The following is a 13732-nucleotide window of genomic DNA, read 5'->3' as shown; positions in this document are numbered from 1 at the left end:
AGCCTGGCCCAAGGATATCTGGGGGAAAGACAGCTCCTCAGTATGGGTATCATGCAAGATGCTGACAGGTCTCTTGCCCTCACCCGGTGCCATGGTTATGACCGTGTCTTCATCGTACACCAAACTATGCTGGTCCAATGTCAATGCTCTGGCCACATTCATCGGATCATCTAAATCGGCAAGATCCGGTCCACGTTAACGTCTTCATTTGGCGCGACGGCTTCCCGATAGAGCCTCTCCAAACTTCCTTCGTCAATGTCTATGCCGTAGTGTTTATACAGCGGCGAGTCTCTCAGTACCTCAACCCATGGTCCAAGCATATCTCGAGAAACCATGTTCGACAGATAGGTAGTTTTGGCAAACATTCTCCTCTTTATGTTCACCACTATGCACTTATCTTGCAAGCTGCGAGGCAACTGCTTTAGCATCTCGTCCGTGTCTACTGGCACGTTCACCACGGGTCCCTTAATGCCAAACTGACCGTTTCTCCAGTTCATTAGACGACGGATCTGAACGAAGGGAATTAAACGTTCGGCCACATTGTTCAGAACCGGTAGACCTACCCATTGGCAACGCTAAAGAGTGGAATCTTCTGCTTAGCGAAAAAGTTCTTGCACATTGTACAAACCCGCGCCACGGTTTCACCCCACTCAGGCGGTGCCGCTAAAGTAGTGCCAAACGTTTCACGCATGGCACTACTTACTGCCTTCAAATCTTTCATGTGCCACAGTCTTTCACACACGTCGCACAAATATCCAAACGGATTGTTTACGAAGTCCGTCTCGAAGGTCCGAGTTGCACTGGCGCTTTCGTTAAGTTTCACTGTATAGTCAGTCAATCGGCGGGCCTTGACGTCATCGACGGTGTCTTCTTGTTGCTGCTGTTGAGATGGTCGGGCACGTCGCTCAGCGTCCTGGCGACGCTGCTTTGTTAGGCGTTCCTCCCTTTGCTCCGGTGTCTCCGCAGCATGTTTAGCCTTCTGCTGTTCGTTCTTCCGACGCTTACGGCTAATTGCCAGGCAACTACTTCGGGATCAAACACCCTGCTTTATGTATACCCCCACTGATACCTCTGCGCATGCACCCAAAATGAGAGCTGCTATCAAGCGGCTCCAGCGCAGCGTCAGACTTGGCTACTGCTCAGCGGAGGCGCACAGCTCCAATCCAAGCCAAGCCAATTCAATCCAATCCCCTCGCGCTTGCGCAGAACGGCCCTTCACGGCCCACGTAAAAGTGCTCAACCTCGGCCAGTGTAGCTTACGCGACAAAAAGCTGAGCGATGGTGATTGTGGCTGTACCCTTTGCAGCGGGTCGCCACGTCTCACATGGCGGAGCCAAAAAAATTAGCAGTGGCTTAGTTCGGCTATGCCAGGGTATACGTAGCGTGAGCTAAGGTTCAGCTGGTTATTCTTAGGTTTCCTGGTTGTCTAGGATTAGCTGATTATGCTTACTGCTGCTAAAGTGATTTCCAATCCAATTCAATCTAATCCAGTCCAATCCAATCCGGTCCGGTCCAGTCCAGTCACTGCTCCTCGCGCATGCGCAGCACGGCTCTCCAGGAACCACGTGAAACGGCTATCAAGCGGCCCCTGCGCAGCGTCAGACTTACGTCAGCATCAGTCAGATCAAGCACTGAAAATGCTTGATCCTATCCACAATCTGGGCATCAGGTTGGCCACAGGGGCCTTCCGCACTAGTCCAGTACCGAGCCTCTATGCTGAATCATATTGTTTGTCTTTGGAGTACCAGCGAACTTTTATTGGCATTACCTATGCCCTGAAGGTTACGTCACAGCCGGAGCACCCGTGTCACTCCCTGATAAGAGATAACTCAAGAATGCTGCTCTTTTCAAATCGACCTTTCCACTGGTGATAAATTCCATCTCTACCAAACTATCCATCTCGTTTGATGACACCCTCAAAATGACCCCAAATGAATGCGTGGCACCCTGGGATACGAGCATCATATCATGCAACACCTCATTAACCTCCTCCTCCTGGTAGGTGGCTACGACTCTGAGCGAGCGAGGATAAGCCTTACACTGGCCGGCAAGACCATCACCCGACCAGCGGAGCGGTGGGTGAGGATCCTTGGGGTTCCCCTCAGTGAGGTTGGTGGACCAAAGGAATGGATCCGTCAGCTTAAGCCAGCGTGGCGCCGACACCTCCACCTGATCCGCCGCATAGGCAACCACTTTGGCGGTGCCGGCACACGCACCATCAGGACATTATTCCTGGCAACCCTCACCTCTAAGGCATGCTACGGAGCAGCTTGCTTCACATTGAACCAAACCCACTACGCACAACTGGAGGTCCTCCATCTCGAATGTCTCCGCGCAATAACTGGCCTGCCGCGTCACACGAGGACTGAAGAACTCTACAGGTACTCCGGCCTCCCTCCCCTCAAAGCCTTTATCGAGGCACACAATGAAGGCCATGAACTACGACGGCAAAACACAACTGCGGGTAGAGGACTCCTCACCCTCACAAAAGAACTACCCCCCGATGCACCCAAACTGCCACGCCTGCTGGAGCCTTGGCTCGATGTGCTCCTCAAGCTTCCCAAACCACTCTCCAAAAAGTGCCATCAGCAGGATCATGAAGCGGAGCGTAGGGCAGCAGCTGCCTGTACTGACAGAACCCGGAACTCTGTGTTCACGGCAGCCACCTGGGACCCCATCACGCACAGAGCCAGGCTAGCTGCGATCTCCCCAATCGGCACATGCAGACAGATCCACGTGCATGAGCACCGACCCAGCCCAGACCAGATTTCACTGTCCGCCATCCTGTGTGCAATGGACGGGGTTTGTGGGGAGGCCCGTCGAGGACTGAGGCAGACAGGGGAGATTGTGGTGATCTACACAGACAGTAGAGAGGCCATAAAAATCCTTGGCCGCACCCCCAGGACTGGCACGCTTGCTCACAGGATCAAAATGGCAAGCACAGTGCTGTACCAGCAATATGGAGTGGAGGTGAGGGTGGACTGGGTACCAGGTCACGCCGGTGGCATTGGCGATGGAGCCGCACAGGCGTTGGCGAGCGAGCTAATGGACGACCGCTCCGCCCTGGTGACCCAGACTATGCCCGCACCAGACGACCCCGACCCAAGAGCCAAAATTCTGGCAGCCAAGAGGGAGCGAAGGCGCGCCCTTTGGCAGCACATCCCCACCAACCACCACCCACTGCCCCGAGGACTGCCACGGGGGGCTCAGGTCCTCATCCACAAGACACGTGCGGGGGCCGCACTAACAGCAGACGTGCTCGCCAAATGGCGGACCCACCACCGATGCAGGCCCGGGGCTACCGACGACGACAGCGACGACGGCGACCACAAACAGGGCCCCATAGTGAGCTGCTCCACATGCACCATGGAAGTGTGCCCAACAGTGACCCACATGCTGTGGGAGTGCCCTGGCTACCAGGACCTCCGTGCCCAGTACCTGCCACCGCACATCAGCACTCTGCATCAATGGACCACCCCCAACAACAACAGCCGCGACACCCTGCTCTCCCTCTGGGCGTTCGCTCACGAGGCAGGCATCGATTGCCGCATGTGATTGCAAATGTATACCATGTACACGCACGTGTGCACGCACTTCTTTCTCTTCTTTCTTTGTTTCTGTCTTTTCTCTGACACCCTTCTTCCCCCCCTATTAGGCCAAAGAGCCATTCCACAATAAAGACTTTTCATTCATTCATTCATTTAGACAAGTAGAGAGGAAAGGTTCACTATTGGAAGTCAAACGCATACCTCCAAGGCAAGTACAAGGCTGCTCAGTTTTTCACTGATGCATCGAAAACCAAATCGGCTGTGGCCTGTGCAGCTGTTGGACAGCATCTTTTAATAGCCAAAACAATGCATAAAAACACAACCATATTTACAGCAGAAGCACACGCAGTATATCTGGCTATGCACCACATTATCACAAGCAAAACACATAAGTCTGTTATCTTCACAGACTCACTCACTCATTTATTTATTTATTTTTTAGTACCTCAAAGGCCCCCGGGGGGGTATTACATGAGGGGTGGGCAAACACATCAGCAGCATGGCAACAAATACAAAGAAGACGATTAGTCAAGATAAGCATTTTCAATGGCACTCTTGAATTTGGCGTTACTGGTAATAGCGGCAATGTTGGCGGAAAGGTTGTTCCATTCGTGCGCAGGGAAGATGAAAAATGAACGTTGAAAAGTTGTGGTCCGGGCGCGTGGGACATACACGGCGTTGGGGTGAGAATGGCGAGAGATACGATGCGCTGGAACTATGATCTGATTATTGCGGGGGAGAGAGTAAAAAAACCGGTGATAAAGGCAGAGACGAGATATTTGGCGGCGGCATTCCAATGATGGCAGGTGGAGCTGACGTTTCAATGCTGAGATGCTAGAACGGAAAGAGTATACTGATAGAACGAAGCGCGCGGCACGATTTTGAATGGATTCGATGGAGTGCAAAAGGTTAGCTTGATGCGGGTCAAAGACAGCACTGGCGTACTCTAATTTCAGCAAGACAAATGTTTTGTACGCTAATAATTTAATTGCAGTCGGTGCGGTGGACAGATTTCTACGCAAAAAGCCAAGGGCACGGTTAGCAGAATTAGTAATGTAGTTGGTGTGATGGGTCCAAGTTAGATCATGGGAGATGATAATACCTAGGTACTTGAATGAGTCAGTGGCAACAATTGCGGCGTTATTACAGACATATGTGGAATTTATATAATTGCGACGTCGGTTGAAGGAAACTAATGAGGACTTGCTAACGTTAATTTTCATTAGCCATTTCAGGCACCATTCCTGGATATTAAACAAGTCTTGTTGAAGCATAGCGGTATAGTCTGAGGTTAGTATGGGACGGTAAATTACGCAATCATCTGCGAAAAGACGGGTATTAGATGAGACAGTAAGCGGCAGGCCATTAAAGGGGCACTGACACAAAAATTTGAAGGTGAGATAACTTCGGAGACAGATTGGTGGGAACACATATACATCATCTGCAAAATATCAGCGGCGAATACAGCCTAGAACATATTTAAAATTAATTTTGAAGTGTGCGAAACGCAACCGAGCAGCCAGCAGAGGACCATGCGCAATTGTAAATAAACAACATCCAAACACGTCACGAGTTTGTGTTTGCCGCTTCCGCACTACCGGCATTTTTCGCCGGCTCGCCCGGCTCGCCGCTCCAATCGGAGGGCCGGAGGGCGGAGCTTCTGCTCTCGAGAACGAACGACCCGATCGTTGGCGGCGGAGGCGCCGTGATTTCGTAAGCTAATCGGGCAGCTGGCCGCGACCAAAGTTCTACAGCGATTCCAGGCACTTTGTTTCTATTACTGTTTATTACCATTGGATGCGAAAATGCGCCGGAGGAACGAAAAGCTCACTGAGCTAGCCGCACGGTCGCTGTGCAGGCGGCGGCCACGGCCGCGAAGTGGCCCACGCCGGCGCAGGTAGCTCGAGTGATAGCTTGTTACCGCTGCACGAAATTGTCCCCAAGTCCCGACCATGGTGGCTTACATGAGAAAGGAGTTAATGATGCGATGGCGGGTTGCATTAAAAATTGTCATCAGCACCGCTTACGAGAGCGGCACTCGAATATCCGCCGCAGTGCTGAGCCGAACACATCTGTAGGTGGACCTGTAGGCAGACCGGCCGGCTGCTCCCAGCGCGCGTCTTGCCACCCACCGTCTCGAGCGTCGCGCGTCGTTCTTTAGCCGCGGTAGCATTTGCACTCGCAGCGCCTGCGTCACATCCACGGTCGCTTTTTAATTAAGCGCCTCACGAGATCAGTATGTGGGGGCATTCGCAGAAACTGCCGTCGATGCGGATTCGACAGTGCTACTGCGGCTCTGCTCTGTGATATCCCTCCGACGGTCACGTGGTCAGCTTTGTTCACACAAAATTCACAAAAAATTCCCCGCATTTCCCCGAGGGGAAGAATGTGAAAGTGCGAATGCACGAGTTGAATTTGCGCGGTTCGGTAATGTTCGCGAAAGAGAGATCACACACACACACACAGCTACAAAGAAAGAAAGATGCATTTATTCACAGACACCTATTTGTGTTGTCGTTGTACTTGATTGCTAGAGCGGATCTCAGCTTTGAAATTTCGTGTCAGTACTCCTTTAAGCGGGTGCATTAGCCCTTCTCACGCCCGATTCTTGGCCAATCCCCCACGTGGGTATGTGCCATGTCAGCGGCCAGGCAGCGCGCGCCCATCTCCCCCCATTGCCAAGGAAGACGAGGAGATTCCTGGCCAATCCCCCACGTGGGTATGTGCCATGTCAGCGGCCAGGCAGCGCGCGCCCATCTCCCCCCGTTGCCAAGGAAGACGAGGAGCGCGCGCACCCGCAGCTGTTGCTATGCGGACGGCGGCGGACGCTTCAGGCTCGCTTAAGAAGTGCATTCGCACTTAAAATCCATCGTTTCGCGGCACTCGCTGAAACCGAAACTGCGACTGGCCGCATTGAAAATGCCTCTAATTAAACAACCGTCGCACGCTGAAGCAAATGAGGTTTCTACAGGTTATAAGTAGGTCACTAGCTACTTATCGCAACAAAAAAAACAAGATGCAAAATTTTTGTGTCAGTGCCCCTTTAATGTAAATTAGAAATAAAAAAGGCGCTGAGCACTGTTCCTTAGGGAACACCAAATGGTACAGGGGATAAGCAGGAAGAGTGCGAATTTACAGGAACAAACTGCTTGCGGTGGGTTAAAAAATTTTGTATCCAATTAAGAACATCCGGATGTAGGTTGAAACGGGAAAGTTTGAGTAGGAGCCGGGCGTGAGGTACTTTATCGAAGGCCTTCTCCAAGTCCAAGAATAGTGCATGAATGGGAACGTTTTTGTCCAGATAAGTATGCAAATTGTGAAGAAAAAGGGCAAGCTGGGTGTCACAAAATAAATTTTTACGAAAACCATACTGATTTGGATGGAAAGAGTTCACAGATGATAGAAAGGAAACTATATGGGAGTACAATACATGATCCATGATTTTAGAAGATACGCTGGTAATGGAAATGGGGCGATAGTTGTTAGGTGATGACCGGTCGCCTTTCTTCATCATGATCGCTGAGGCCTTGTAGGTGAATGGTAGAAGAAAATTGTTCCGGGTGTGTTGTTAGGATAAGATCGAGGATGTTCGAAGAATGGTTTGTGGAGCGGGTGGGTTGCATTACAATTTGCGATAGTCCAAAAGTTAAACACGTGTTTACAAATTCAGATGCTGCGTTATGGCCTAGAGTAGAAGCTAGATCAGACCAGGCAATGGACGGTAAATTAAAATCTCCCAAGAGCAAGATTGGAATGTTTTGGTACATTTTTGTGACTGCGTCTAGAGTGTCGTGGAAAAGCGGTACAAATGAGTCATCAGCGTTCGGAGGGCGATAGCAGATGCCAATCAAAACACGTGGGAAAGAAGCGTTGCACAAGAGCCAAATGATTTCGAGCGGAGAAGAAACATTTACGACACAACACTGGAGATCACGACTGGTGGCTATTAAACACCCCCACCACGTTGTGCATCAGTTCGGTCATAGCGGAATACAGTTGAACCCCTTTATAAGAGACACGTACCGGGGAGCAGTTTCTGTCTCTTATACGAGATGTCTCTTATAAGCAGGGAACCATGTTTTCACTTACTAATCAGACCAAAGTTCAACTTGGGCACCGTATGACTAAAATAAGCTCAAAGGAACGCTACAGCATGTTGCAAAAGATTCATTCTAATGTATGTTTGGCCCAAGAATTTATGAAACTTCGTTTGCTTCACGACTGTATTTACACTGTTTTTTACAACCGATTCCACAAGCTTTTTTTCCTTTCCTTGTTTGTGGAAGATGAATCGTAGATGTTGAGTTCACAAGCCTGATGAATAGCCAGAGCGTACAGATTCATTACGCTTGCAGGACTCAACATCTGCAGTGCTTGATTTGGAGCTATGCGAGTGGGAGAGCCCGCATGTGCGATCGTGCTCCATTCAATGGATGGCAGTAAGCTTCAACCACTTCTGTCAGTTGCATTTCCACTGGCAGGGCTTCTCATTGTCATTTTATAGCTGACTGAACCACTGTGTGTTTGCTGAAGTTATAATAAATAGCGACAGGTGTCTGTTGTCCCCCTGTGTTTCCACAATGGAAGCAACTGCAATTAGTGACTGGTGGCACTGCATCTGAAGCTAAAATGTCTGTTACAAGCGAGATTATTGATTAAACTTCAAGGATGACTTGTCCCTTATAACCAATCTTCTACATCCGATGTCTGTTATAAAAGAGGTCGATTTAATGGGAAAGATAGGGCAGCCAACCATGTGGGTGAATAGTGTCTCTTATACCCATTTGTCTCTTACATCAGTGTCTCTTATAACGAGGTTCAACTCTATATCAAAATTTGTCAAAGACGGAAGTATTTCAGAATCAAGAACGGATGAGTTTAGCCATGTTTCTGTTAGAAGGATGACGTTGCAAGAAGATGAGCTGGCGAGAGAACACAGAGGATCCCGCTTGGAAAAGATGCTACGTATATTTGTGAATATGAACGGCAGCTCCGAGTTCCAAATTTGGACAGGTTTATTGGGTTTTTCCGACGATTGCTATGAACTGTGCTCGACAACCCTTTGCGCGGCATGGTCATAAACGTAGTATGTTTTTTTATTGCATGTTAGTTTGCGGTACCGGAGCTTGAAGGGTTTGTTTTGTGCCTTGCCGAATTCAACGAGGTGTTTGCGAATATAAAATCGTGGTCACTGACCAAGTCAAAAAGGAAACAATTTGACGTTTCGGAGCCCATACGGGTTCCTTGTTCACAATAAAGCGGGCAAGAGGCCGTCGTCAATTTATATGCAAGATATGGCGCAATGACTTCGTGTAGATTGCAGGCATGTTGCCATCAGTCCGGTCGACAGTATGAGGTGTGGTTTGGATGATGAGTGACTCGAGGAAAAGACTGGAGGCCAAATTTCTTTCTTTTGCTATGATAGCGGTGTCGTCCCAACCGATGCGGTGATTGTGCTGGCAGGCGTGCTCTGCCAGCGCATTCGTCGTTCGATTTTCTTTTGCAACGTCACGTTGATGCTCCTTCAATCTTCGTGAAAACTTGCCTGTTTCGCCGATATAAACGCAATCGCAGTCAGCGCAAGGGATTTTGTATACGACTCCCGGGAACTTGTCACTCTCCATCTTGTCCTTTACGTTCACGAGCCTGCTGCGCAGCTTGCTTGAAGGCACGTGCGCTCCACGTAAATCGTATTTGGAAAATACGCGGCAAAGTGCCTCGCTGACTCCTTGAACGTAGGGAATGGCGGCGCGCATGGTGGCCGTCTTGCTGGCGGTTCCGTTCGGTCGTAGAATCTGATTTTCGATTCGTGCCACAAAATTCCTAGGGTATCCATTTGCCGACAGCTCGTGATGCGCAGTTGTCAATTCTTCCTTCAATTTCTGTTGATTGGAGCATAGGCGTTTGGCTCTGGTAATCAGTGCCGAGACGACAGACCTCTTGTGGGCAATGGGGTGGCATGAGCTGTACTGCAGGTAGCGCCCGGTGTGTGTCTTCTTGCGATAAACGGTGAAGGAGAGGCAGCCGTTCGAGCGACGAATGCAAACATCAAGAAACGGGAGGCGCTCCCCAGTCTCTCGTTCACACGTGAATTGTATGTGAGGGTCAACCGAATTTAGGGCTTCCAAGAACCTCGGCACGTCATCCTTAGGGAGGATGCAGAAACAGTCATCAACATATCGTAGAAAGACCTTTGGGGCGGGTGTGAAGTTGTCCAGGACCTTCTGCTCGACCGCTTCCATGACAATGTTGGCTGCGGTGACAGATATAGAGGCGCCCATAGCTGTTCCGTGGATTTGCTTGTATATTTTGTGCCCGTAGGAAAAATAAGTGTTACTGCGACAAAAGCGAAGTAGCTCACTCAGTTCAGGCACGTCGAAGGGAGTCCGGTCGGCGAGTTTGGCGTCCGAACGCAGGGCTTCCGTGCAGGTTTGCACTGCAAGGTCCGTTGGAACGCTAGTGAACAATGCGGTTACGTCGAAAGATACCATAACCTCGTCCTCGCGCAAAGCCAAGTCCCGTACCTTTTCTACAAAATCCGCTGAATTGGCAATATTCGTCGTCGTCCTGCCAGCTAAGGGGCTCAACACTTTGTGAAGATACCCGGATAGCCGATAGAGCGGAGACCTGGTGAAGTCCACGATCGGCCTCAAGGGAACGCCAGGCTTGTGCACCTTTGGAAGGCCGTAAATAGCGGGAGCGGATCCGTTTGTACACAACAGGCGGTAATACAAACTTTTGTGTTGCGGAGGAACTACCTAACTGAAACAGCCTTGAAAGCAGCTTTTGAAGCTGAGTCTGCAGACTGCCGGTCGGATCCTTTGCAAGGGGGGCATAGGTATCCGCATCGCTCAACAGGTGCAACATCTTGTCGTGGTAGTCGCTTCGGTTAAGAAGAACGGTGGCGTTACCCTTGTCAGCCAGTAGAATGGTAATGCTGTCGTTGTAGCGGAGGTTTTTGATGGCTTGTTTTCCGGAAGCCGTAAATCGCGTCCACGGTGTTCGCTTCTTCCAGCTCGAGAGAACGCCTATGGCCCGCGTGCGTGCCTCATCACGTACCCCCGGTGGAAGCTTGCCCGCGGCTTGCTCCACGGCGCAGATAACTTTCTTCGGGTCAGGCTGAGACGTCGTGTTATAGTTCATACCAAGGCACAGAATTGAAGATTCCGCAGGCGTTGGCTCATACGATGACAAGTTTAGGACTGCATTCTTGGGGTGCGTTTCCTTCTTTGGCCTTAAAGATTCCAGTTTCTTACTTTGAGAAACTTCGCATTGTTCTTTCCTTTTGCTTGCGACAAAGTTGGCGTGAAGCTGGATGTCCGGGAAGTCATCTTGAACCAGGTGTTCAAGCTGCCGCCGAGCAAAAAATGCTTCGGTTTCCAAGCTTCTTATGTTCTTCCGGCATTCCTGGACCCGTGCAGCGAGCAGCTTCTTCTCCGCCTGTCGAATGATCTGATGGCCCCATGGCGTTTTTACGGGCGTCTTCATTCGAAGCGACTTAGGCATCAGGTTCTCGTGTCTGCAAGCAATGTTGAAGCTCAGCTGCATCTTGAAGGCGGCTACTTTAGAAGTGAAGGAAACAAATCGCCGTATCTTGGTAACAACCTCTTGTCCGTGTTTGCTCCGATAGCTAGCATAGTCGAGTGTTCGACGAAACTTCGTCTGGTCAGGGGTCATATTTGCGAAGATAAAATCGTGGTCACTGACCAAGTCAAAAAGGAAACAATTTGACGTTTCGGAGCCCATACGGGTTCCTTGTTCACAATAAAGCGGGCAAGAGGCCGTCGTCAATTTATATGCAAGATATGGCGCAATGACTTCGTGTAGATTGCAGGCATGTTGCCATCAGTCCGGTTGACAGTATGAGGTGTGGTTTGGATGATGAGTGACTCGAGGAAAAGACGGGAGGCCAAATTTCTTTCTTTTGCTATGATAGCGGTGTCGTCCCAACCGATGCGGTGATTGTGCTGGCAGGCGTGCTCTGCCAGCGCATTCGGACTGATGGCAACATGCCTGCAATCTACACGAAGTCATTGCGCCATATCTTGCATATAAATTGACGACGGCCTCTTGCCCGTTTTATTGTGAACAAAGAACCCGTATGGGCTCCGAAACGTCAAATTGTTTCCTGTTCGGCTTGGTCAGTGACCACGATTTTATATTCGCAAATATGACCCCTGACCAGACGAAGCTTCGTCGAACACTCGACAACGAGGTGTTTGCGAGCTAGCCTCGTATTAGCTGACAAGTCCTCAGCTAAGTTGAAATCTGTGTCTTTAAGTTCGCTGCGTGAAGTAAGAATTCGCTGCTTGACTTTAAAATGGGCAAATTTAGCTATAATCGGCCGATTTTTATCTGGGTGAAACACTCCTAATCTATGTGCGCTAATCTATGCAGCGCGCTAATCTAATCCTAATCTATGCAGCGTTGTCACGGCCCTGTCCACAGGAAAGGGCACCGAGAATCCCACATTCGCTGCCCTTCTTAATTAAAGCTCTGTACAAAGCGCACCAGCTAAATTTAGAAATTATAGTGTGCTGGGTTCCTGGCCATTGCGGCATAGCTGGCAACGAGGAAGCCGACCAGGCTGCCACCAGAGCACCTGAAAGAACCAGTATTGACATCACGCAAGCACCTTACCTGGATATGAAACCAGCAGTAAAACACATACTCCTTCAGCTCTGGCAGAAAGAATGGGACGGAGAAGTAAACAACCAGCTTCACTTGGTACAACCTATAATTGGCCGATCAGCTGCCAGGGAAAAAAAAGCAGGGCCTTTGAGGTCTGGCGATGCAGACTACGAATAGGACACACACATGGCACGCATTCCTACCTCCTGACTGGTGACCAGCCGACAAACTGTGCCAGATGTGGCGAGGGTCTTTCAGTCCTCCATGTTTTGGTTGAGTGCTCGGCCATGGAACCAGAAAGGAGACGCTATTTCCCGGAAATGTATCGTAAGAATATGCCACGGCACATTGCCATGTTTTTATCAGACTGTCCTGTGTTCAGTTTCAGCAGAGTTTTAGAATACCTTGATGATATCGGTTTTTTAAAGCAGGTTTGTTTTAGAAAGTAGCATTCTCGTCCACCTCATTACCTTGTTCATCCGTAGGGTACTATTTACCATGGCCCTATAAGCTCATTCCATGCCTCATCACGCCCCTTACTCGTCTTTTGGATCCGGCCCTTTACACCGGAGTAATTTTATGCACTATTTGCACTCATTTCATCAGCACATTTTTACCTTATCATAGCAATGGTGCTGTTGGCCTTAGATGCCCTTGCGCCTAAAAACCCCACCAAAGAAGAGCAGTCCATCTATCGCCTTCTCCCATCTCAGAAGAGACCTCTTTCCACTTTTTCTCCCCAATCTTTGTGTTTGTGGCTTTGCTTTTGATGCCGTCGTCGGGGCGCGACCCAGTGTTATGAGGACGTTGTATGGGAGGAAGAGGGATTGCCGGCAGCTGAGGCAGGACACAGGCTCAGCAGGCAACTAAAAGAAAAATCGAAAGTGACGGCTGCCAGCGCTGACATTCCACTGAAGTTGCCTTTCTCATTACGTTCAAATAAATCAGTGAAAGAAGAAAAAAATTCATTCCTCATGCTTTTCATGTTTTTTTTTTTCCTTCCATGCGGTTTATGTCTCTCGCGAATGTGCAAACAGTAGAGAACTCGGTGTCCGCATATTTCTACCTGCGTTGAGAATGAATCGAAGGATCAAACAGCTTATGTTTGTGTGACAATTCGTCTGTAACCAAGGTCAAGGTGTTTTCATCAATGAAACAAAAAGAAACAAAGAACCATGAATTTCAATTCGGCAATAAAAAAGCATAACGCTTTGCTTGCAGTGTTTGCAAATTTACATATTTTTCAGGACGCAGTGTTTTCTCCATGTGCATTAGCTCATTTTCATGTTCTAATCCAATTGCTTGTCGTTTCAAGCACACGCATATCGAAATGTGCAGCGGTAATATCCGCAGCCAAATGCACCTTATTATGCATGCTCTAGCGGCAAGTGACAGTGACAGACGTTGCACTTATTGTACGGTAAAGCCCGCTTATATTGAACACAGATATATTGAATTATTGCGTATATCGAACCCTTGTATAATTCTGGTAAAAATTACATGCATTTAGCACTTTTTATATTGAACGCGATTTTGCTCACCATGGATATATC

At 49.3% G+C, this 13732-nt stretch overlaps 1 protein-coding gene across 3 annotated transcripts in view; it reads left to right on the top strand.

The window, feature by feature from the left end:
* The window catches only part of LOC144147419 (transmembrane and coiled-coil domain-containing protein 4-like), a 164237-nt gene that overhangs the window by 104156 nt on the left and 46349 nt on the right, over positions 1–13732 (top strand). The window lies entirely within an intron of this gene.

The sequence above is a fragment of the Haemaphysalis longicornis genome, unplaced genomic scaffold (genome assembly GCF_048455015.1).
Source record: "Haemaphysalis longicornis isolate Haplotype H1 unplaced genomic scaffold, Haemaphysalis longicornis Haplotype H1 scaffold_7, whole genome shotgun sequence".
Classification (NCBI taxonomy): Eukaryota; Metazoa; Arthropoda; class Arachnida; order Ixodida; family Ixodidae; genus Haemaphysalis; species Haemaphysalis longicornis.
Note: the sequence above shows the minus strand (reverse complement) of the source record. Positions and strands in the feature narration are given on the sequence as shown.